This window comes from Euprymna scolopes, chromosome 29, assembly GCF_053919585.1.
Source record: "Euprymna scolopes isolate OS-2025 chromosome 29, ASM5391958v1, whole genome shotgun sequence".
Taxonomy (NCBI): domain Eukaryota; kingdom Metazoa; phylum Mollusca; class Cephalopoda; order Sepiida; family Sepiolidae; genus Euprymna; species Euprymna scolopes.
The window spans coordinates 70,000,402-70,020,789 of NC_136510.1; the positions used below are offsets into that span (position 1 = coordinate 70,000,402).

The 20,388-nt window shown below is 31.2% G+C and overlaps 1 protein-coding gene across 2 annotated transcripts in view; it reads right to left on the bottom strand.

The window, feature by feature from the left end:
• Positions 1 to 20,388, bottom strand: part of LOC145252698 (CB1 cannabinoid receptor-interacting protein 1-like) — a 207,740-nt gene that overhangs the window by 68,536 nt on the left and 118,816 nt on the right. The window lies entirely within an intron of this gene.

The following is a 20,388-nucleotide window of genomic DNA, read 5'->3' on the forward strand; positions in this document are numbered from 1 at the left end:
TATATAACAAATAAATGTTATCAAAGGCAACATAAGTTACTTTTCTACCAAATATTTTTCGTGTTTTTATTCAATGTAACACGTTTATTCAGCTCGAAAAGCATACAGTGTTTACCGATGTATTAGAAAATTCAAGATGGCGTCTGATTCTCTCTTTAACACGGTAAGTTTGGGATAAGGTGTTATATATAAAAAACTATACAACATACTATTAAAAACCCGCCGAATATATGTCAACCTATGTCACGGTAACATATATTAAGCGAGTTTTTAACAGTATTTTATCCGGTTTTGTATTTATAACACCTTTTCCCAAACTTACCGTGTTAAAGAGAGAATCAGACGCCATCTGGAATTTTCGATTACATCGGTAAACACTATGTTTTCGAGCTGAATAAACATGTTACATTGAATAAAAACACGAAAAATATATCCAGTTTGGTAGAAAAGTAACTTATCTTGCCTTTGATAACATTTATTTGTTATATATTTGTTTTTTGACAACTTTTTCGAATCTATGTTTACAGTAATACAAACCCACGTATTTTAACAAACTGAAAATATGGATATAAACAAATGATTTTGCATGATATTTTATCATTTGTTATTGTTAAATAAGAAACCTGATTTTTTCTTTAGGTTAATTATTTTTTTACTGTGCAATATTTCATGAATTTATTAAAAATATTGTTTTTGATTTTGAAAAAATATTGTGGTTCATTTTGATTAAAAAATATTCATTTTGATTAAAAAAAAAAGTTTAATTTTAATATTTGTTTATTGTCTTAACTCATATCAAATGTTTTGCTTGTGTTCTGCTTCAAATATTCATAATCTTACATGCGTAATATTCATTTAATTATATTAAATAAACTTCAAGTTTATTTCAAATCAAATCGTGTTCCTTCACTTTTTAAAATGTAATTTATAAGTAATTAAAGAACGCATTCTAATCTTTAAAATCTATAATACAACGAAATATTCAATTGCTAATATACTTAAACAAATAACTTGTGTTTTTTTTATTATTTTTTTATTATTAATATTAGATGAGTTTCAGTATAAATCATCGTGTTCTTTGTTTATTTCTTTATTTTAATCCAATTTTGAAGTTTTGTAACGCTGTCTGTAAAAATTACTGTTCATTATTGACAGTCTAAGAGTTCCACATATCTTGCTTGTTGGGACCTCGGCGATGACGTCATTTTTTCAGCTGGCCGGCCATCTTTATAACGAAGGCCACGCTGATATACGACATGATGGGCAAATAATAATCACTCCACACATGAAACTAGATCAGTGAATCTCCTTCAATGGAAGGAATTTTTACCAATGGACTAACTTGAAGCTTGTAGAAAAATAGTGTATAGTATGCGTGTATATATATATATATATATATATATATATATATATATATATATATATATATATATATATACAGTGATGATCATATTTATTGGCACGGTAAAATAAAAGTTAAATTTTGTCTAATAAATTCTAAAAAAGGGATTAAATTAAAGAAAATAACAAAGTATATTATGTATTTTTAACTGGCCTTTCCGATGCAGCAATCGGAGTTTAGAAAAAATAAATAACAAAGGAACAACAAACATAATTGCAAAAAACCCTTTTTTTACATTACTGACATAAATACACCCGTTTTGCATTGGCAAAAGTGTGAATACTGATGGGTTTTATTTCGATCAATAATTTTTTGTTTGAGCCGAGATATGTTCATCTGAATTTAAAAGTTAAAAACCGCAAGCTTTCTTGTCAATCTTTATATAAGCTATAAAATGATTACTTTATATTGGATTCTAGCGTGATAAAAATATATTCAATATTGAGAACAATGCATTATTATAAGAAAATAATGAAATAATAAAATAATAGAAATGTACATTGCAAGTTTATTATAATCTAATTTTTTAACAAAAAAGCAAATTATGAAAAATCATTTAATCCATAAATTTTCAAATAAATAATACTTTTTCTCGGGAGAATAAAATAATAAATAATAACAATAATAAATTACTAATTAAATATTTCAAGACTTTGCAGGACAATTTGGAACTATGTCTGAAGCAATAGATAAATAAAATAGAAATAAAACAAAAACATAAAAACATGTTCACATTAATGAGCTGAAAGTTTTTGTAACTGACATCCTTTACTAAAAATTAATCCACTCCAATTGGCTTTAGGAAACAAGCGTTGATTAACTCGCGTTTAGTATGATCTACTATTAATGAAGTAGTAACATTCGTCTGAAACAGAAACTAAACTATTATTTCTATTAATAATGCTGAATTCCGTTTACTATTCTATTTCATCAGACTAATTTACTATTTTTCGATGTTCAATTCCACATGTATATTGTTTATACAAATGAATATAGTCACCTCTCATACAAAAGTTAGCAAATAAAAAACGTGCTTTTTCTAGACTCAGGACAAAACCATTTCAAGTCATTAAAAGAAGTGAAAAATCAAATAGCAAGTCAGACAACCCCCACTGTCTGAAATGAATTCAGAAAGATATCATCAACTATAAATATAAAAGTCAACAATAAATACTTTTTATGTGATCAGAAAGCATTATTTATACGTGAAAAATTAAATTACTGATGTAATTCTAGCGTTTTAAATGAATATTAGTACGAACACTGCCATTTTAAGGGTCATTTTTCTATGGAGGGGATACACTAGCACACATAACAAACGTGTTTATCCTTTTTTGATTTCCTCACATCTTAAAAAATAAAAATTAGAAAATATATGGAAACCATAAAAGCATGTAAATTATAAGCGTTCGTATAATTTATTAAAAGTAATTTTGGCACAAGAAATTTTTTTCTAAGTCTGCAAAAAAACTTTTAGATATTAAAAACACCTGCGTCGGAGTTTCATTTTCTTTCTTTTGTTCATTCATTTCTCCATCCTTCTCCTGTTCGGTTTAACGTGTGTTTTAAATAATAGCATTCAGAAACTGACTTCCAACCTAATCTACCTCTAATAGACAGGTCTTTATTTATCCCTCTTTCTCTCGAGTCCATTCATATCAATTCCTCCCATGGTTTCCTTGGCCTGCAAACTGACCATGATAAAAAAAAAAAAGAAAAGCAAACTTTTCAGGGCGTAATTTTTATGTTCTTTGGAACTTCAGAATAAAAATTCCTTTTCAGAAAAGTCTTCAAATATTAACACACATGTTCGTATCTTCTTTTTTTTTATATATATACTCGAGTTTTACCAGACTACAATTGTCAGGTAAACTCTCTCTCTCTCTCTCTCTCTCTCTCTCTCTCTGAACACACAGACACCTATATTCACCTGAACTTAGGGATGGTTTTGCAAAAATTCAGATACCTTCAATGTTTTTATGAAATTTTAACAATACGTATTACACATCAATCAATAAACATTCCATAAATTTCAGTTTCTTTGGAGTATTTTAAAAGAGTTTTAGGGGTCATAGTATTACTTCATAATCATAGCTTGAAGTCATTTCATTTTAAATTTTTCTTATTTATCTGTGGATAGTTCAGTCGGTAGGGAACACGGCTGGAATGCTAAATGTTTAGGTTTCAATGCTAACTGATGTCATTCAAGTAATTTTTTTTTTAACTTTTGAAATCAGTACTATATATATTATAATGAAATCAAAGGGATGTAGTGTTTACCTGATATACGCAATGGTAAACTTCAAACTAATATAAATACCAGTATTTATATATAGATAATTTAATCCAAACCGAATAAAAAAGCTCAATACGCAATAGAGAGAATATAAGAGAAAGAAAATTAAAACTGTAAGTTGAACGATACAATCAAAATTTATTATTCGACTGAACACTCCAAGAAACAATTTACAAAGTTCTTATTCTGCGGAGTTTCAAAGAATGCTATTCTTGCTATTCTTCTCATCAGAGGACAGAAAGAAATCAGCAAATTATATTTGTAGCAATGCTAGAATTTGTTAGTTATAGCATTAAGCGAAACCGCAATTTATTGTAGTTATAAATATTCAAAAAAAGAAGTGAAAAAATATTGGATATGTAAAAAAATATGAAAACAAACCACACATAATAAACATTGATTGTAAAGTTCAACTAACCAGTTTTAATTTTCTTTCTCAGTATATATATATATATATATATATATATATATATATATATATACTAGCATGGGTACCTGGCGGTGCCTGAGTTGACATGAAGTTCCGTTTGAAACACGCCTGCTATACTAATCATTTTCATCATGGGTAACGTGGATACCCCCACAAGAATTTCAAAAATAAAAGAACGGATAAAAACATGTAAATGTAATCGCCCCCAAAAAGAAGTATCTGATACCCTTTCCACCAGATATTTCGGCAAAAGGAATCACGGTCCTAATAAAACTTAGGATTTTGTGAACCTAAAAAATAACGTTTATAAACATTAATGCGTGCATTTATTTTTTATTTTGGTAAATGTGTAGTTTAGCGGCGTAAGTTATTTGTCAGACAAAAAAAATATAAAAACTATTTATTTTTATATAAAACACATTGTTAGACACAAAAGCTGAAATAAAACCAGAAAAAAAACTTCATTTTTATTATTTTTTTATCATTTATATTTATCATTCAAGGCCGCTATATTGCTTTTAAAATCTGACTTGAATAGGTTTGGCAGATTGGCCTTTTTAAGCTCTTTCATGAACTATGTTTTTGGCCGCCATATATTTTTTTTTTTTTTTGTAATGAAAGAGCGTAAAAAGGCCAAATTTGGCCTTAAAAAAGCCAATCTGCCAAACCTAAAAAAAAGGCCAAATTTTAAACGTGTAAGGCGTGCACATTTAGTCTAATACAAAAATGATAAAAAAACATAAAAATTAATTTTTTGTTTTATTTCATCCTTTGGGTCTAATAATGTTTTATATAAAAATAAATAGTTTTTATAATTTTTTTTTTTGTCTGTCAAATAATTTACACCGCTAAACTACACATTTACCTTTATTTTTTGTAAGAGCACTGTTTTTATTGCCTTTTTTGTAAATAAAGGAAATTTTAGATTTGCTTTATTTTGGAGGGGGGAGGGCTTTTCGATTTGCTTTTTATTTGTCGTTTTATGTTTTTAATGTAATCCCCCCCCAAAAAAAAAAAAAAAATTGAATTTGTTATATTTTGGGCTTTGTTTTGTTTATTAAATTGTTAGGTGAAAGTAGAGAATTGTCTCATAAAAAAATAATTAAATTTATCGTTATTTTATCTTTTCAATGTTATTTCCCCCCCCCCCCAGTTTTTTCCCTCCCCATCAATCGCCAAACTTTAAAAAAATGCTAGAGGTGACATGTTCCGTTGAACACTTTGTCGCTAAAAAGTGAGTGCTCATTTTAGTTAAATTTATATAGAAAAATGATCCCCCACTCTAACATGCTATTTTTTTTTTTTCAAAATTTCTTTTCTCATATTTATAAAGGCTGTTTAAATGTATTAGGCTGAAAGAAAAGTAGATCTCGATTTTATTAGAGGTTAAACGCCGCTGGGTCACCTCGTATAAAGTTACCTTTTTAATTAGAAAATTAAGTTTGTAATCGATGAAATTAATGCGAAAAAAGAAAAAAAAAGTGTAAATTGTGGAATTTAGAGGGCAGTAGATCTTCATTTTTTTTTTAGGTATTAAAAGACACTGAATTATATGGTAAAAATTTACCGATTTCTGTATTGCCATAAGGAATAAAATAAAATAAACAAATGAAATCTTTTCAGTTTTTTTCGTGTTTTTTTTTTTTTAATATTTAAAAAAAACAATAAAAGCCAAATATTTTTTCTATCTACACGGAATTATTTTTCCAGCTAGAAACTGATGAAATTACCAAATGATATTTGGTAAACGTTTGCTTTTTTTTATGGATAGCATCTAGGGGCAAATAACTCTTAAAAAACTGGTTTTTAAAAAAGGTCGCTGTTGGAAATATTAATTCTAAAATAAATTCAATTAAATATATTATCAATATAATTGCTTAAGATTTATTAAATAAAAATTTTAAATCTCTATTTAAAATTTTTATTTATTATTTACTTAAAATAATTCTCTCGCTAAAAACATTAACTAAGATACCGCTATTTAGTAAAATGAATTTTTCTTAATGTCATGTGCAAATAAAGTGACCTCTTAATTGTATATTTTTCCAAGTATCATACTATATATAGAAATAAATGAAAGATTAAAGACACGTTTTGTATATATTAATCCAATTGTAAACAAACAAACAGACAAGAATACGAATTTATATATATAGATATATAATATTCAACAAAGAATTTGCTCTGTGATAATAAATGCGAAATTTGCATGAATTAAAATATATTTAAGCGTATTTTATGACCAGCCAAGCCCCCCCCCCTCTGCTAGTTATCAAATAAATGCTCACAGCAATATTTATTATTCAGACATGACATAACATAATTCTAAAATTGTTCTAACTCACGTATCAGGGTTTACAGAGAAAATAGACAAAACTCTTCTTTCTCCACAAAAAATACCACCCATGAAATCATTAATTAAATACACAATCCTTTTAGTGCAACACAGCGCGGACGTGCGTATGCAAATACCAAGCCGTGTGCAAAATGAGGAAAAAGATAAGAACTATAAAAAGGTGAGAGAGCACGTTGGAGAAGACGAGCTTGTTAGAGACGTGCATGACGTCACGGCTATAATGAGAAGTCATGCATGGCGGGAGAATGAGGAAATAAATGTCGTTACCAAAAAAAAAAAAAAAACAGAAGTCGAGTTATTACTTGTCCTATGTTTCTTGTGATGTGCTCTACTACAACGTGTTGGGTCTATGTATATGACGTTACATTAGCAACCCAATCAGATTTCATACAAATAAACTTCAGTCTGTGCCTAACTTGTCCACCAAGTTTCAGTCATAAATATTCAGTTCTTTTGTTTAATGATATGAGGTGAAATTTTAATGATCTTCTCATCAGGAGTAAGTGTGATCCTAAATAGGTTTCACACTCACCGGATCTTAATCTCCCCTACATTTTTATATGTGGTTTTTCTCAAAGATAGTGTCTATAAAAAAGAAAACACTCAACTTTACACGACCATCAAAACCAAAATCAGGGCAATTCTAACGAGGGAGGGAGGAGGGCATTAATTGACAAATTAGTATGTCGCATTTGAATGTGTTCGTCATTGGACAACAAGCAAACAAACATTGTTGGGCATTCACAACTGAAACTTGGTGAGCAAGTCAGGCATAGACTAAAGTTTATTTGTTACAAATATGGTTGGATTGCAATACGGATTGTGAATTTTGTCAACAATTCCATAAGTGACATTATGGTGACGGGGTAAGAGAGACTCATTTCATATTAAAGATATAGAAGAAGGTTTATCAAACGAGATAGAAAGAGAACAAAGTAATTTAGCAATGGTGGGATTGAACTAGTAAGTCTTGTGAGATCTGGTTAGTTCTTTATCAGTTTAGTTTTTATATGAAAAACAGCTGATTCTAGTCTTTCGGTGATATATGACAAAAATAAACATGACTCAAAACATATACGATTACTTCAAATCCCAACAGAGAAAAGACTGTTTTAGATAAAACTGTACAAGCGGAACTACTAAATATAAGTATATATGATAAAAAAGAGAATCTTAAAATTAGAAAGTGAATTATCTGTAATATGAGTGTGATATATTTAACAAGTCATCTGTATGCTGTTGAAATATAATACCGAAATAGAAAAGGGAAAAAGAGTAAATATATCATTTTGACACGCACTCTTTTGACCATTTTTTTTTTCGAGTATAATCTTGGAATGATATGCTCTTTAATTACAAAAAAAGAAATCCTTATCACTGAAGGATTAGTTTAAATAATGGAAATTCTATTCCCCTCCCTCCCTTAAACTAAGTTTTCACCACCAATGCCCAGATCCTTGTTTTTGCTCCAGTCGAAATGAATGGCTCTCACATTAGGAAAGTCTCTTATTTTGATGAGCTCCAAGGGTTGATTCACTATAGAACTAAAAAGGAAGACTTATATCAAATCTGGTGCAAAGGTTGCTAAAAAAAAACAAATGGTTGGATCATTCTATCATTCCAGAAAGTACCTGACTCCTGATTTTATTCTATACCTACCTAAGAGTCGGCTGCATACAAGTACTTTTTCTTGCCTAGACTGTACAAAATCGACTTCACAATCTAGTGTCGATGGATCTCTTCCGTTCTCGACAGACGCTTTCACATAAAATAAAATGTTGCTACTCTTTCTTTATTCTAATGCCACTTCCATGGAGAGTGCTCGAATGAGCTCCAGTCTCTGGATTCTCTTTGTGAAATATTCATAGCAAGAACTCATCTTTCTACCAAAAATGAAAATAACTTTCCTTTCTTTCGATGTGTGCTTAGTGTCAGGTGAAATTTCCAAGAACTTCTCATCTGTGAAACAAATTGCCACAAAACTGCTTCCCTGCTAACTACAACATGGCCGTCTTCCAGTGTCAAAAAGTACTTGTAATAAACCGTCTTCAAAAGTAACCAAATTTTGTTCATTCTACGGGTACCAGATTAGACGAGGCACGTTGCACATTTCAATCCAGATCCAAAAAGCAACTTTTAATCTTAACAAATAAAATAAAAACGAAATAAAAAAAATTAACGTTTATTCAAACAATACAAATATTGGTCTTTGTGTAATATGACCGGAGAGGAAGATTTGGACAGTATAGAAAGATGTGTGCAGAACAGGGACACTACATTGGCTTAGTCACATTAAAAGAATGGATAAGTGTTTGCCTTATTAGATGTAGAACAGTTGAGATAACAGGATCAGTTAGCAGAGGAAGGCTAAGGAAAACATGGGAGGAAGAGATAAAGGATGGAGATAAAAGAAAGAAGTATAAATAAAGACTAGTGAATCTGTTTATCTCTGGAGTAAGGATCAAATTATTTCTTTTACCTGAATGGGTAAACCGCCTGACTTCACTACATCAGTAACATTTATATTAAACCCGAAATAAACGTGCACATCAGCTAGTATAGGTCCCATATAAAATTGCAAGAAAAAAGGGGGGGAAATTGTAGGAAAAATGAAAAAAAAAAAAAAAAAGAAGAGAAAAATGAAACAAAACAAAGAAAAATTGCAGGATAACAAGAAAACAGGAAAAAAGAAAGGAGAAAAAAGACAGGAGGAAAGCAAAAAATAAAAAAAGAAGGAAAGAAAGGTCGAAAAGAAAAAGAAACAAGAGAAAGGATAAGAAAAAAGAAATGGAGATAATAACAATTTCAAAGTAAAATACTAAGTAGCAATCATCTCCATGGAAATTATACCGACTACCATTAATTTATTTTGCTGCCAGTCATTCTCAACTTCGTAAAATATGGTCGCTGTTAATGTCCTGTAACATTTAGAATCAGTAGACTGTCCAGTGATAATGTCACGTGTTGAATGCGAAAAAAAGAAATTACATACGATTATAGAAAAAAAAAATATTACAGCCGGTCACGGCAAAATTCTTCTCATGAAGATGTTTTATCCTGCATATAAATCTCTAAACGAAAGCGAATGTTTGGACGACAGTATTCGCTAGAAATAAATACATAGCTTAGTGAGAGATTGATAATTTTTTCAGTGAGTTAGAAATTACACCTAATTAGAACAATTTGAACAGATTATTTCAGACATAACTCAATCCCAGCACTAAACAATATTTTAACATATATTCTGTGTGATTAAAATATATAGGGAAAAGCCTTAATGAAACAAACATCAATGAAGTAAACTAGTATAAGAATAGATTCCATATGTATGTCTGCTAAAAGTGATTCATTGAAGTAGTGCCCAAAGTCAAAATAGGTCAACAGGTGAACAAATCGATACGCAGGATTCTTTGATCTTACTGAATAATGCCTCGCCTCCCCCTACTCCCTCTTTTTCTCCTCCTCTTTTTCCACTGCATCACTCACTGTGAAAATAAGCACACTGAAAGCTGACAAGATACGCACGGCAGACATATTGATGAAATTATCTAATGGTTCTTTCATTTTTAAAGTCTGATGTTATCATAGCCAGAGACAAAAACTCTAAAACATCTTGACAAGAAAATGGAATTAAATTAGGCAAGAAATTTATTTAATATCAGGTGTAATGAATAAGAGTTTCAAGTCGGTGGAAATTCTTTGCTTAATGGCATCAGAATTAGCGAAGAAATCTGCAAGCTTTGACTGCGATTCTTAATAAATTTAAATATTGACGAGTGAGAAAAATTGAATTATTTGAAAACAAGAACGTGTTTTCTTAGAACGTGTCCATTTAATGCGCGCATTCAGCAATGACAATCATATTTCGAATTAAAGAGAGACCAACAAAAAGGCCATTTCCAACTAGGCCAAGGAAGACTGTGTTAATGTTACTATAACTATAAGCACCCAAAGGATGCCATAGAATCTATGCACTGAACCTTTAACATATGAAGAAAAGTTGATCGGATTCTCAACATCAGACCATCAAATAGCATTGCATATACCAAATCGATATGATTCTGCCAGTTCAATAAAGTACAGAATTTTACAAACCATGTTATTCATATAACAAAACAGCAATTCCAACCTATTTAACTACATATCTTATATTGTTACACTTCTTTCAGTAGAATAAATTGTCCAAGATTTGCTGTTTCCTACAATTGGCAAATTCAAAATGGCCTCTATACTAGTTGAGAGAGAATTCATTCAGTTCATTTGCTTTTACTTACAAATACGTATATTTGATTTTAATGAAATTGAAACCATCTGTATAAAAGAGTTTTTCAACATTCGCAGTTTTCAGAATATATTAAGGAGTGAAATGGGAGTAGGGAGGCCATAAAAACAAAGTAATATGGTGCTATGAGCATAGCGAGTAACGGTAGTAATTCTCATTCAATCCTGAGCAATGTTGGGTCTTCGTGCTAGTTATAAATAAAGTGAATTAATGTTTAATATTTTATTTCTTAAGTGATGTTTTTTGAAATCCAATCTATTTGTAAGTCACAATCTGCAAGATAGCATCACCTTTGTTTTTCTTTGTTTTTTGTTTTGTTTGTTTTGTTTTTTTGAAAATAAAAACGCACACAATTACCTAAGAACAGCTATCAACATAGAACTGTTTTTATTTCAATAAAACGTTTACAGATTTTAAAAGTCCCTACCTCTACAAACTACGCTTGTATTTGTACAACTGCTTAACGTCCACATTGCTTGACCAATCGTCAACAAACTTGGTCAAAATATCAATCAGTGTCTAACTTTAAACTGATTTAATTTCCCGATATCTAGGTTAAATACCGAAGGTCATGAAAAAAGATGGAGGTCACACTTAACGATAACTTTGATTTTGTGTACCTTAAAGTTCTGCATCTTATAAGACCTTTGACTTTCATCTTCAAGACCAACATGTTCACAGAATTTCAACTTTCCATTTTCCTAAATTTGATGCATGGATCTGATGCTCTTTGATAACAGTAACCATCATGCAAAATTTCAGTCTGATCAACAACTGACGTGCTAACTGATTAGTGAATCTATCGACAGGACTTTGTTTCTAGAGTGATACTTATTGATACATCAAAGACCTTTGATATTCTATTCTCACGTCTCTTCCTTATATTCATAAACTAGCAGGGTGCCTGGTGCTGCCTGGTCGTAAAATATGATTAAATATGTTATTTTGATTTATGCAGATTTCGTATTTATTATTACAGAGCCAATTCTTTATTAATTATTATATTGTACCCTATATATAATAGTGATTTCAAAGGTAAAAAAAAATTTAGTAGAATACCATCAGTTAGAATCGAAACTAAAACATTCAGCACTGCAGTCGTTACCATTTTAGCTAGTGACAGATGGATAAGAAAAATGAACCGACTTTAAGATATAAACGTATACTTGCACATCCATACAAGAGCACTTTGTCGACTTGGGTCTTAGGCTAAGTTCCAATCTTTTTTTCAATTCTAATCCTTCAGGAGCTATTTTTACTGGCTAAAATCCCATAAAACAATGGTCCATAAAAAATGCAATTATTTGACCTTCCTAGTGCCATTCTGCGACCTTGTTTCTCAGAGAAGATGCAATTTTAAGAAATGGAAACAGACAGACAGACGTAGTAAATTTTATAAATTAGATGATATTCCAAATCATATTCTAAGATCATTCATTTACATCTTCACAGATGATACAACCATCTATGGCAGCACTTCAAAGAACATTGATGAACAAGTTCTTTCTGATTTTCTATCTTCCTTTTGGAGCACGTTATACAATGAAGAAAGAGTATCTTATTACTTTTAATATTTCTAAAACCACTCTCTCCTTTCATCACCATCGCTCGGATCTTTGCTTTTTCTGAGTCAAAATGAATGTCTCTATCCTTGAAGAAGCTGATCGCTTTAGTAAACACCTAGGATTAACTTTCACTCCAAACATTGACTTATATTCTTTGTTTTACTTGCTTTTATTGCAATTTAATAAAAAAAAAACGTTTTCCAGTCGATGCGCAGAAGAAAAAGATTTAAAAAACCTGTACCTCAGCTAGTTGATAGAAATAACGCACATGGTTAAAACTTTGTTTTCTCTTGGATATTTAATAGAATAAAAAGTGTATTCCTGTGTGAATTGAGCGGGAAATTATGGCTGAATAGTTAAATTGTGGTTGGAATTATGCCATACGTTGCAGATGGGAAACGCATTGACTGTTAATGTCAGATGTACCTCTATCCCTCTCCTCTTGAGTTGAAAAGATAATGCAAGCAATGGTTTTGGCACAAGAGTTGAATCAATTTGTTAGAATTATTCAGAACCTGTCGACACCGGGTAATAGATTATAACTGCTCTATACTCATTTATTTATTGAAGATGGCACAGCCAGAGCTAAATGTGTTAAAATACTAAGAGCTAAGGCTGGAGTAAGATTTTTTATAACACTAGAAGCCAGAGCTGCAGTTACACCTGCTAAAATTATACAACTCAGAGCCACAATTGGACTTCTTTTTATAACTCATCCAAACTTTAAAAAAATCTAAAGTATCTGAATCAGTCGTATTGGTTACAGACTCCACAGCCTTGGGGTTTTTCCTTTTTTTTTTTTTTTTTTTTTTTTTTTTTTTCATGTTCATGCATCCAGAGTATGAAACTGGCTAGAGAAATAAAATAATTAAAGCATTATGATAGAAATTTATTTTGTTTTTATTTATTTTCCAATTAAATTAATTTGTGTTTTTATGAGCCACGATAGCAATCTGATAATACTGAGGCACCCTCTTTTTCTTTGAGGAGAGGGGGGCGTCTTTATAGCAAATAGAAGAACTCAGACTACATGATGATGATGATGATGATAATCATCATCATCATCATCATATTCACTTTAGCATCCATTTTACATATTGGCATGTGCTGGACAGCTTTTAGAAATTGATTTCCAAACTAACTTATCTTATCCCTCTTTTTCTAAAGTCCATTTTTATGAATTCCTCCTAGATTCTCCTTAGCTTTCCACTGTAAACTGACCATGCTACCTCAACTGTTTTACATCTACTGACACAAGAACTCTCCCCCATTCTTTCAATGTGGCCATACTATCAAAGTCTTCTATTCAGCACACATCTCCCAATATTAACCAGATTTAATCTTCCTCTAAGGGCATCTAAGCTAAGCTTTTCTTTAAACATCCATCATATCATTTTTGTAGCATTTCTCTCCATGCAACGTATATCCTCAACCCTCACTGGCTAGGTTTCATTTCAATACATCATCACACTGCGCACACATGCCTTATAGAATCGTCTCTTGGTCGACAATGATAACGCTTTGCTGTTTAGTAACGGCAAAAGTTTCCTGAACTCAAATCATTCATTTTTACCTCTTGCAATCACACTAGATCTAATGGCATCACCAAGGTAACAAACCTTCTGAGCAACTTCAATAGCTTAGCCATCCAAACATACTTTGTCCACATCGGAGTTCTCATTCATCTCCATTGTTTTATACTCTTTGCATATAAACTGGTTACCATATCTCAACCTGTAATTTCACTGCATTTCTTGTGAACCCAATGCTTATAAGTGTCACAAAAGATTAAATCACATTCAACTCCTTTTCCACAAACTGAGCAGGGAAACATTTCCCTTTTTGAGGAGCTTTCAAACGCTGACAACTGATCATTACTTTTGTCTTCTATAATATAAAGCACATTTGTCTGTGTGGGTATGTATGTATGTATGTATGTATGTCAGGTCATGTCATATGCTACTGGTACCATGTAACCCAGTACTACCTGCCTCATGGTCGGGTCACCGGCGACTAAACTGGTTCCCCCACCAGATTTGTTTGGTGAGGAGGGCGGCTAGTCTCCCTGAAGGATTAAAAACAAGACCTTCCAAAGGGCGAATGAACTCCTTTTCTGGGTCAACGGCCAACTAGCACCGTGTATATTTGTGTGTGTGTATGTGTGTATTGGGGTGGAGAGGGCTCCCGTAAGCCGTGGTGAAGGCAACCTTTCTAGGAGAAGCAAATCTCTGATTTAAAAAACCATAAAGCGGGAGACCAGTACCCGCATTAATCTGGTCTGCAGTTTAATTTGTTGCTGGCTATCTTGCTCTTGCTTGTTACTGAATCTCAACATTTTGAACCGAGAGAGAGACTTAGCTGTCGTACAAAGCTAAGACTCTGTAACATCATCTGTGTATAGATACTCTCTCAGGCATTTGGGCTCATGAATTTTAAATGTCTGAGGGAGTGGCACTCGTCTGACAAGAGACGTTGCAATCATCATGTATGTATGTATGTATGTATGTATGGCTAAAACTAAAAAAAACAATATAACAAATACCACAAAGTTGATATTTTCTTGAGCTGTAATACACTGGATGAATAATATTTAAAATTTACTACCCTAAACTGATGTAGAATTTGTGGGGGGGGGGATTTTGCAACAACCAGATTACGTATTAATTAAAGGAATGTAACTGACTTATTTTTAATTCTCTTATGTCGGCTCATTCATCTAGGGATCTATAATAATGAGTATGTCCAGGGAGAAAAATGGGCTGGGAGGATGAAAAAAATAATAGGGAAACAAGGGAGGGGGGGGGGAGAAAGAAAGATAGAGAAATTTCAATAGAAATATATTACATACACTTTTGCCCTAGTAAGCCCTGCTGGTGATAACATAAATCCAAACAATACGAAAGACGTGGAAAATATATGAAAAATAAATACAGTTTACATAACTGAAATCATAGGCTTAGAAAAAGGTTAATTTTTTTATAAGAATTAAGTTCTTACTGGGAGGTGAGGGTATTAAAATTTGCTCACATATAAAGATTCACTATAATTGTACCATTAAACATTGGTTTAAATGTCATTAAAATCAACGAGTGCATGCTTCCAAAGGAAATCTTTTCAAAAGTTAAAATGTAATCCTTAACGACTTAAAACCAATCAAAAGCATATCTGTGAAAAGACAACTTATATAACTGAAGTTATGGGTTTTAGATAAATGTTAATTTTGTATTCCTGGAAGAATTAAAATTTGCTTCAATTTAGAGAAAACAATTATGTATTTTAATTGTTTGTACTTTTATCAGTATTTTGTTTTAAATATATTTTGTTCATATAAAGAATTTTCAAAATTTTTCAATAGAAAAAGATCAACAACAACTGACTTTCTTAAGATGCATTCACCTATTCTACAAATTTAGAGATAAAAAATGCAATTTCTATCTTAAGCATGACAGATCAAAGCAAATGCTACTCTCACAGAAAATAAATAAAATAAATTAAAAACTCTTCATTAAAACTTAATTCTCAACACATTCAAATTCAAGACTATTGTTACAATGAACACACTATCATAATACTTGAACATGTAGTGTTTTGTTGAGGATTCAAATCTGTTGAAAAAGTGTTAAGCATGGCCGACCGGTAGATAAAAAAATAAGCGGCTAAAATATGTGTTCAGACAAATCTAAAAAGTTACAGATTGATATTTTATTGCCGAAATTCTATGCAAAATTAGGTTTTAATAGTTAAATTTCGTTGGACATATGCCAGGTATTGCAGTAGAGCAAACTCCGACGGTTGTTATCAATGCCCACTGAAAATCTTTTTATAAACGGCAACAATAATAAAAATAATGGCTTCAACCCTCTTCTCCATGCCCGAAGTTGAATCAATTTGTTGATATTATTTCTTTATAGATGAGAGCAAAGTTCCAGGATTAATGGCACGTAACACAGAACGAGGATGAGCATGGGTGACGGGGAAGAAGCTCTTTAATCTGAAGACAGAAAGAATGCAAAGAGCCAAAGAATGGCAGATCGAAATGGTGTTATTGATTTCGCTTCAAACGGCAATTCCACATCAAAGGGAAGGTTTCTGATTGGTTATTTGGAAATCACGTCAAACGAGTATTGATATTCTAACGAATACATGTGCACAGCATCATGGAAGCACAATTGAAACAGGGTAAGATGAGGATAGGATATAAACGAAAAATTGGATACAAAACGTAAGTTGAACCTACTGCTATTGATGGGCAGTATCAATGAATACGGTGCAACAACAATGGCAGCAAAACCATGCATGGATTAAATCCGATAATGTAGAGAAAAAAAAATAACCACAAAATAGGACACATCAAATTAAAAACATTTTTTGGTTGACGAAAATTATGTCCCTTTTCTTTCACTTTGATAAAATTCTTTGAATAAAAAGAACAAAATATTCCTGATACAATCATCATATTTCGTTTAACATCGGCTTTACATGCTGACATGTGTTGGACGACTTTTAGAAATTGATATTTCTAAACCCACCTAATATTTGACCAGGTTTTAATTTATTCTTTTCTGTTGAGTTGATCCTCATCAATTGCTCTCATGCTTTCCTTGACTCTCTGAACGGACCCAGCTCACTTAACTGTTTCCTATCTACTAACCCAAGAATACTCATATGTACTTTCAATGTACAACACAAGTCAATGCACATTTAAAAAAAAATCTTGAAGCTTGACAGAGCTTCCAAGCAAGCTTCGAACATTGAAACTATATAGCCTGAAATACAAGCTATTTTATTTGAAGTCATTTTTTTTTAATTGAGGCAAGCTTTTTATTACCTGGATGTTCTTTCTGATGCCAATCCAGTGAACCAGGGTTTTACAAGACACCATTTCAAGGTGATTGCCTTCTGAATATTGTTTCACTTGTTCTTATACATCAATAAAAGAGTCATTGTAAATCCTGTTGTCGAATATTTTTTTCCATATGTGGCCAAATTGTTATTTCATAAATTCCTGAGTATTTATTGCAAAGAAACTTTTTGTTTGTGGAAATCGCTTCAGACTAATCATGAAGCCACTTGATGTAAGGAGCTAAAAAGAAAAAGAAAGTAGTCTAACATACTCCGTTAAGCTGATGTGAACAATGTCCGATGATGCGGTAATTTGCATATTGCTTTGCAAAGGGGAATCTCATTGATTAACTATTTATTTTTACTGTTTTCTGATTTGATAATTGCTTTCATTTCATCTTTATCCATTGTTCTAATTATATCTTCTCTATTATTGGATAAATGCTTAGAATTTTTTTGGTACAGATGGTTCTAGATTGTAAAGTATAAACACCCTTCCCCAGCATTTTGGATGAAAAGAATTTTTTCTGTTCTTTATGATTATTTTTTTTTTTTATGGCAATCATTCCAGACAAGGCATGAAGCCACTTGATGTAAGGAGTTAAAAAAAAAAGATACTACTTCAAAGTAAAAAAATCAGCCAACAATAAATGTTATATGGATAGATTTCAACACAGAAAACAGCAAGATGTGACGACCATTGTAATAAGGGGGTAAATTTATTTGTAAAGGACATCCTAAGAGAAGATGTTTATTCACATCACATTTACGTTTCTGCATGTTGGTACAGTTAGGAAAACAGAGTCAAGGAGTAATTTCAAAGGCAAACGGTCTATTAGATTAGAAATTCTTTTGACATCTGGGGGCCTCTACACTGAAGAGGTGAGATTTTGCTGCTAGTTGGGTTTGTTAGGGTATTTAAGTGGGCGGGGAGCGATTACAAGTGATTAATGTTTTCAAAAATGGATAAAAAAAAAAGAAAAGAAAAACTGCAAAGAAAACACATTCTTAAGATGTGTGTGTTCAATCTGTGTTTAGTGAAAATGATTTTTTTTTTTTCAAAATTTGATCCAAAGAAAACCGCATTTTTAAAAAAATAACTACAAAATTCTGGAGTCTATATAACCCAGATGAACATTTAAAATAAACAAATGAATGTTCTAATTTGAATAATTATTTTGTTTGTTTTCATATTTTGTATTTTTTAGCTATTATCACAATCAGCGCACATAATATTTGATCAAACAAAAATTCGTTGAAAAAAATGTCATTGACCAATAAGGATATAAGGATGCTTCTAGAAAGAGTAAAGAAAAAATAGGAAAATAGAAAAAGAAAAGATGGGAAAGAAATTATCGAAATAATAGAATGATAGAAAAAGAAACAATGGAAAATAGAGAAAAAAAGTGGAAATAAAAAAATGAAAATAGGAAAAATAGAGAAAAGGAAAAATAGAAAAAAAAAGAAAAAGAAAAAAGGAAAACAGTAAAGAATAAAAGAAACTAGAAAAATACATTAGAGAAATTATAGAAAGAAAAAAAGAAAAAGGATAAATAAAAAAGAAAAATGAAAAGGAAAAGAAAAACAGAAAATAAAAAGAAAAATGAAAATCAGAAAAATAGAAAAGAAAAAGGAAAAATAGAAAATGCAAACAAATTGGAAAGAGAAAATACCAAAAACAAACTTGTTCATAAGAAAAGAAAGAGGAATTAAAATAAACAGAAAAATAAAGAGATAAAAAAAAACAATCATGAAAATGATAAAGAAAAAAAAATTTAAGAGGTGTTCATAATCTTTCGTCATTTTAATCTGAGAGACATATTGCTTTAAGGGATAACAAAAAAAGCAAAAACAAATCTGTTTCCCCCAAAATGACAGGTTTCAATTAACTCTTCAACTTGACCACCTCTAACTATTCCTTTCAGTCTCAGGTCACGCTGACCCAAAACAAGATTTCATCTCCATGAAAACAAGTTAAAATAAGCAACGATGCTAAAAAAGATACGTTCTGTTTTGTTTTATTCAATTGTGTATTTTTTCAGAAGCCATTTCTTTACTGCTATATTTCAGTCAATTGTAAAAACAATAAAAAAGTAAGCATTTTTGTTTTTATATGTATTTTCATCTCCATTTTCATTCAACGCAGAATTAAATATTTTATAAGTAATTCATTTTTTATATTTTTTTGACTTGCGAGCCACCATTTATCAAAGCCCGAGGATAATGGTTAATGAATGTAAGGCGGTAGCGTAGTAATAAGTAGGGCTATGACAAAAGAATATTCTTATCATTGTTTTAACTCTCGAGTATATATCCAACACAGTTAATCGATCAAGAACCACATCACTCTATATAAAAGCATATAAGATATCAACGGATACAAAACAACGAAAAGAATATGCTGTTGTCATAGCCCTAGTAATCATGGTGTAAATTGGATAGAATTTGATTAGAACTTGTTTACATTGGACTTGAAAGCCACCATGATGTATTCAACCGGGAAGGAAGCCATTGGAATAGTGTTCCAAAAGCGAGCCATTCTGAGAAAGAAGCTTTGCTCATGGAATCTGCGTTTAGATTGAGGCACAGATAGAGAATGGGGGAAATTATATATAGTGGTTGTAGCTAGGCAAGTGATCAACCAAAATTTTGTTCACACACGAGAGTTGTTCCAAAAGTAATGCATCCAATTGTTTTTTAGTTACAAAACAATTGAAGAGCTACAAAAACAGGAGTGATACCATTAGAATGAGCGATCTTTTGAGCTTCAGAATTTATTTTTCTACATAGTCACCAACATTCTTAATGCATTTTTACCAGCAATGGTGTTGTGGCTGTACAGATTTCTCTGTCGCCACTCTGAAATCAACAAATCCATCAACTGCACCAGTTTTGTAAACATTCAACAGGCGCAATGTTGATGATGAATGTTGATCAGTTCAATTTTTTCTGCATGGAGGAATTCAATGACGCATCTCTGTTTCTGATGCAGACATGACAGAGGTTGCTTTCTTAGAGTCTCACACAGTCAATATTTGCAGAAGAGAGATTAAACTTTCAGGTCATGAATTCATAAGTTCAGTCATCATAACAAGATAATTTGCAATCCCATCTGATCCATTTGGGCGGAATAAAAAACGAATCATTACTTTTAGATGCTCTCTCTCTTTCATATATATATATATATATATATATATATATATATATATAACACA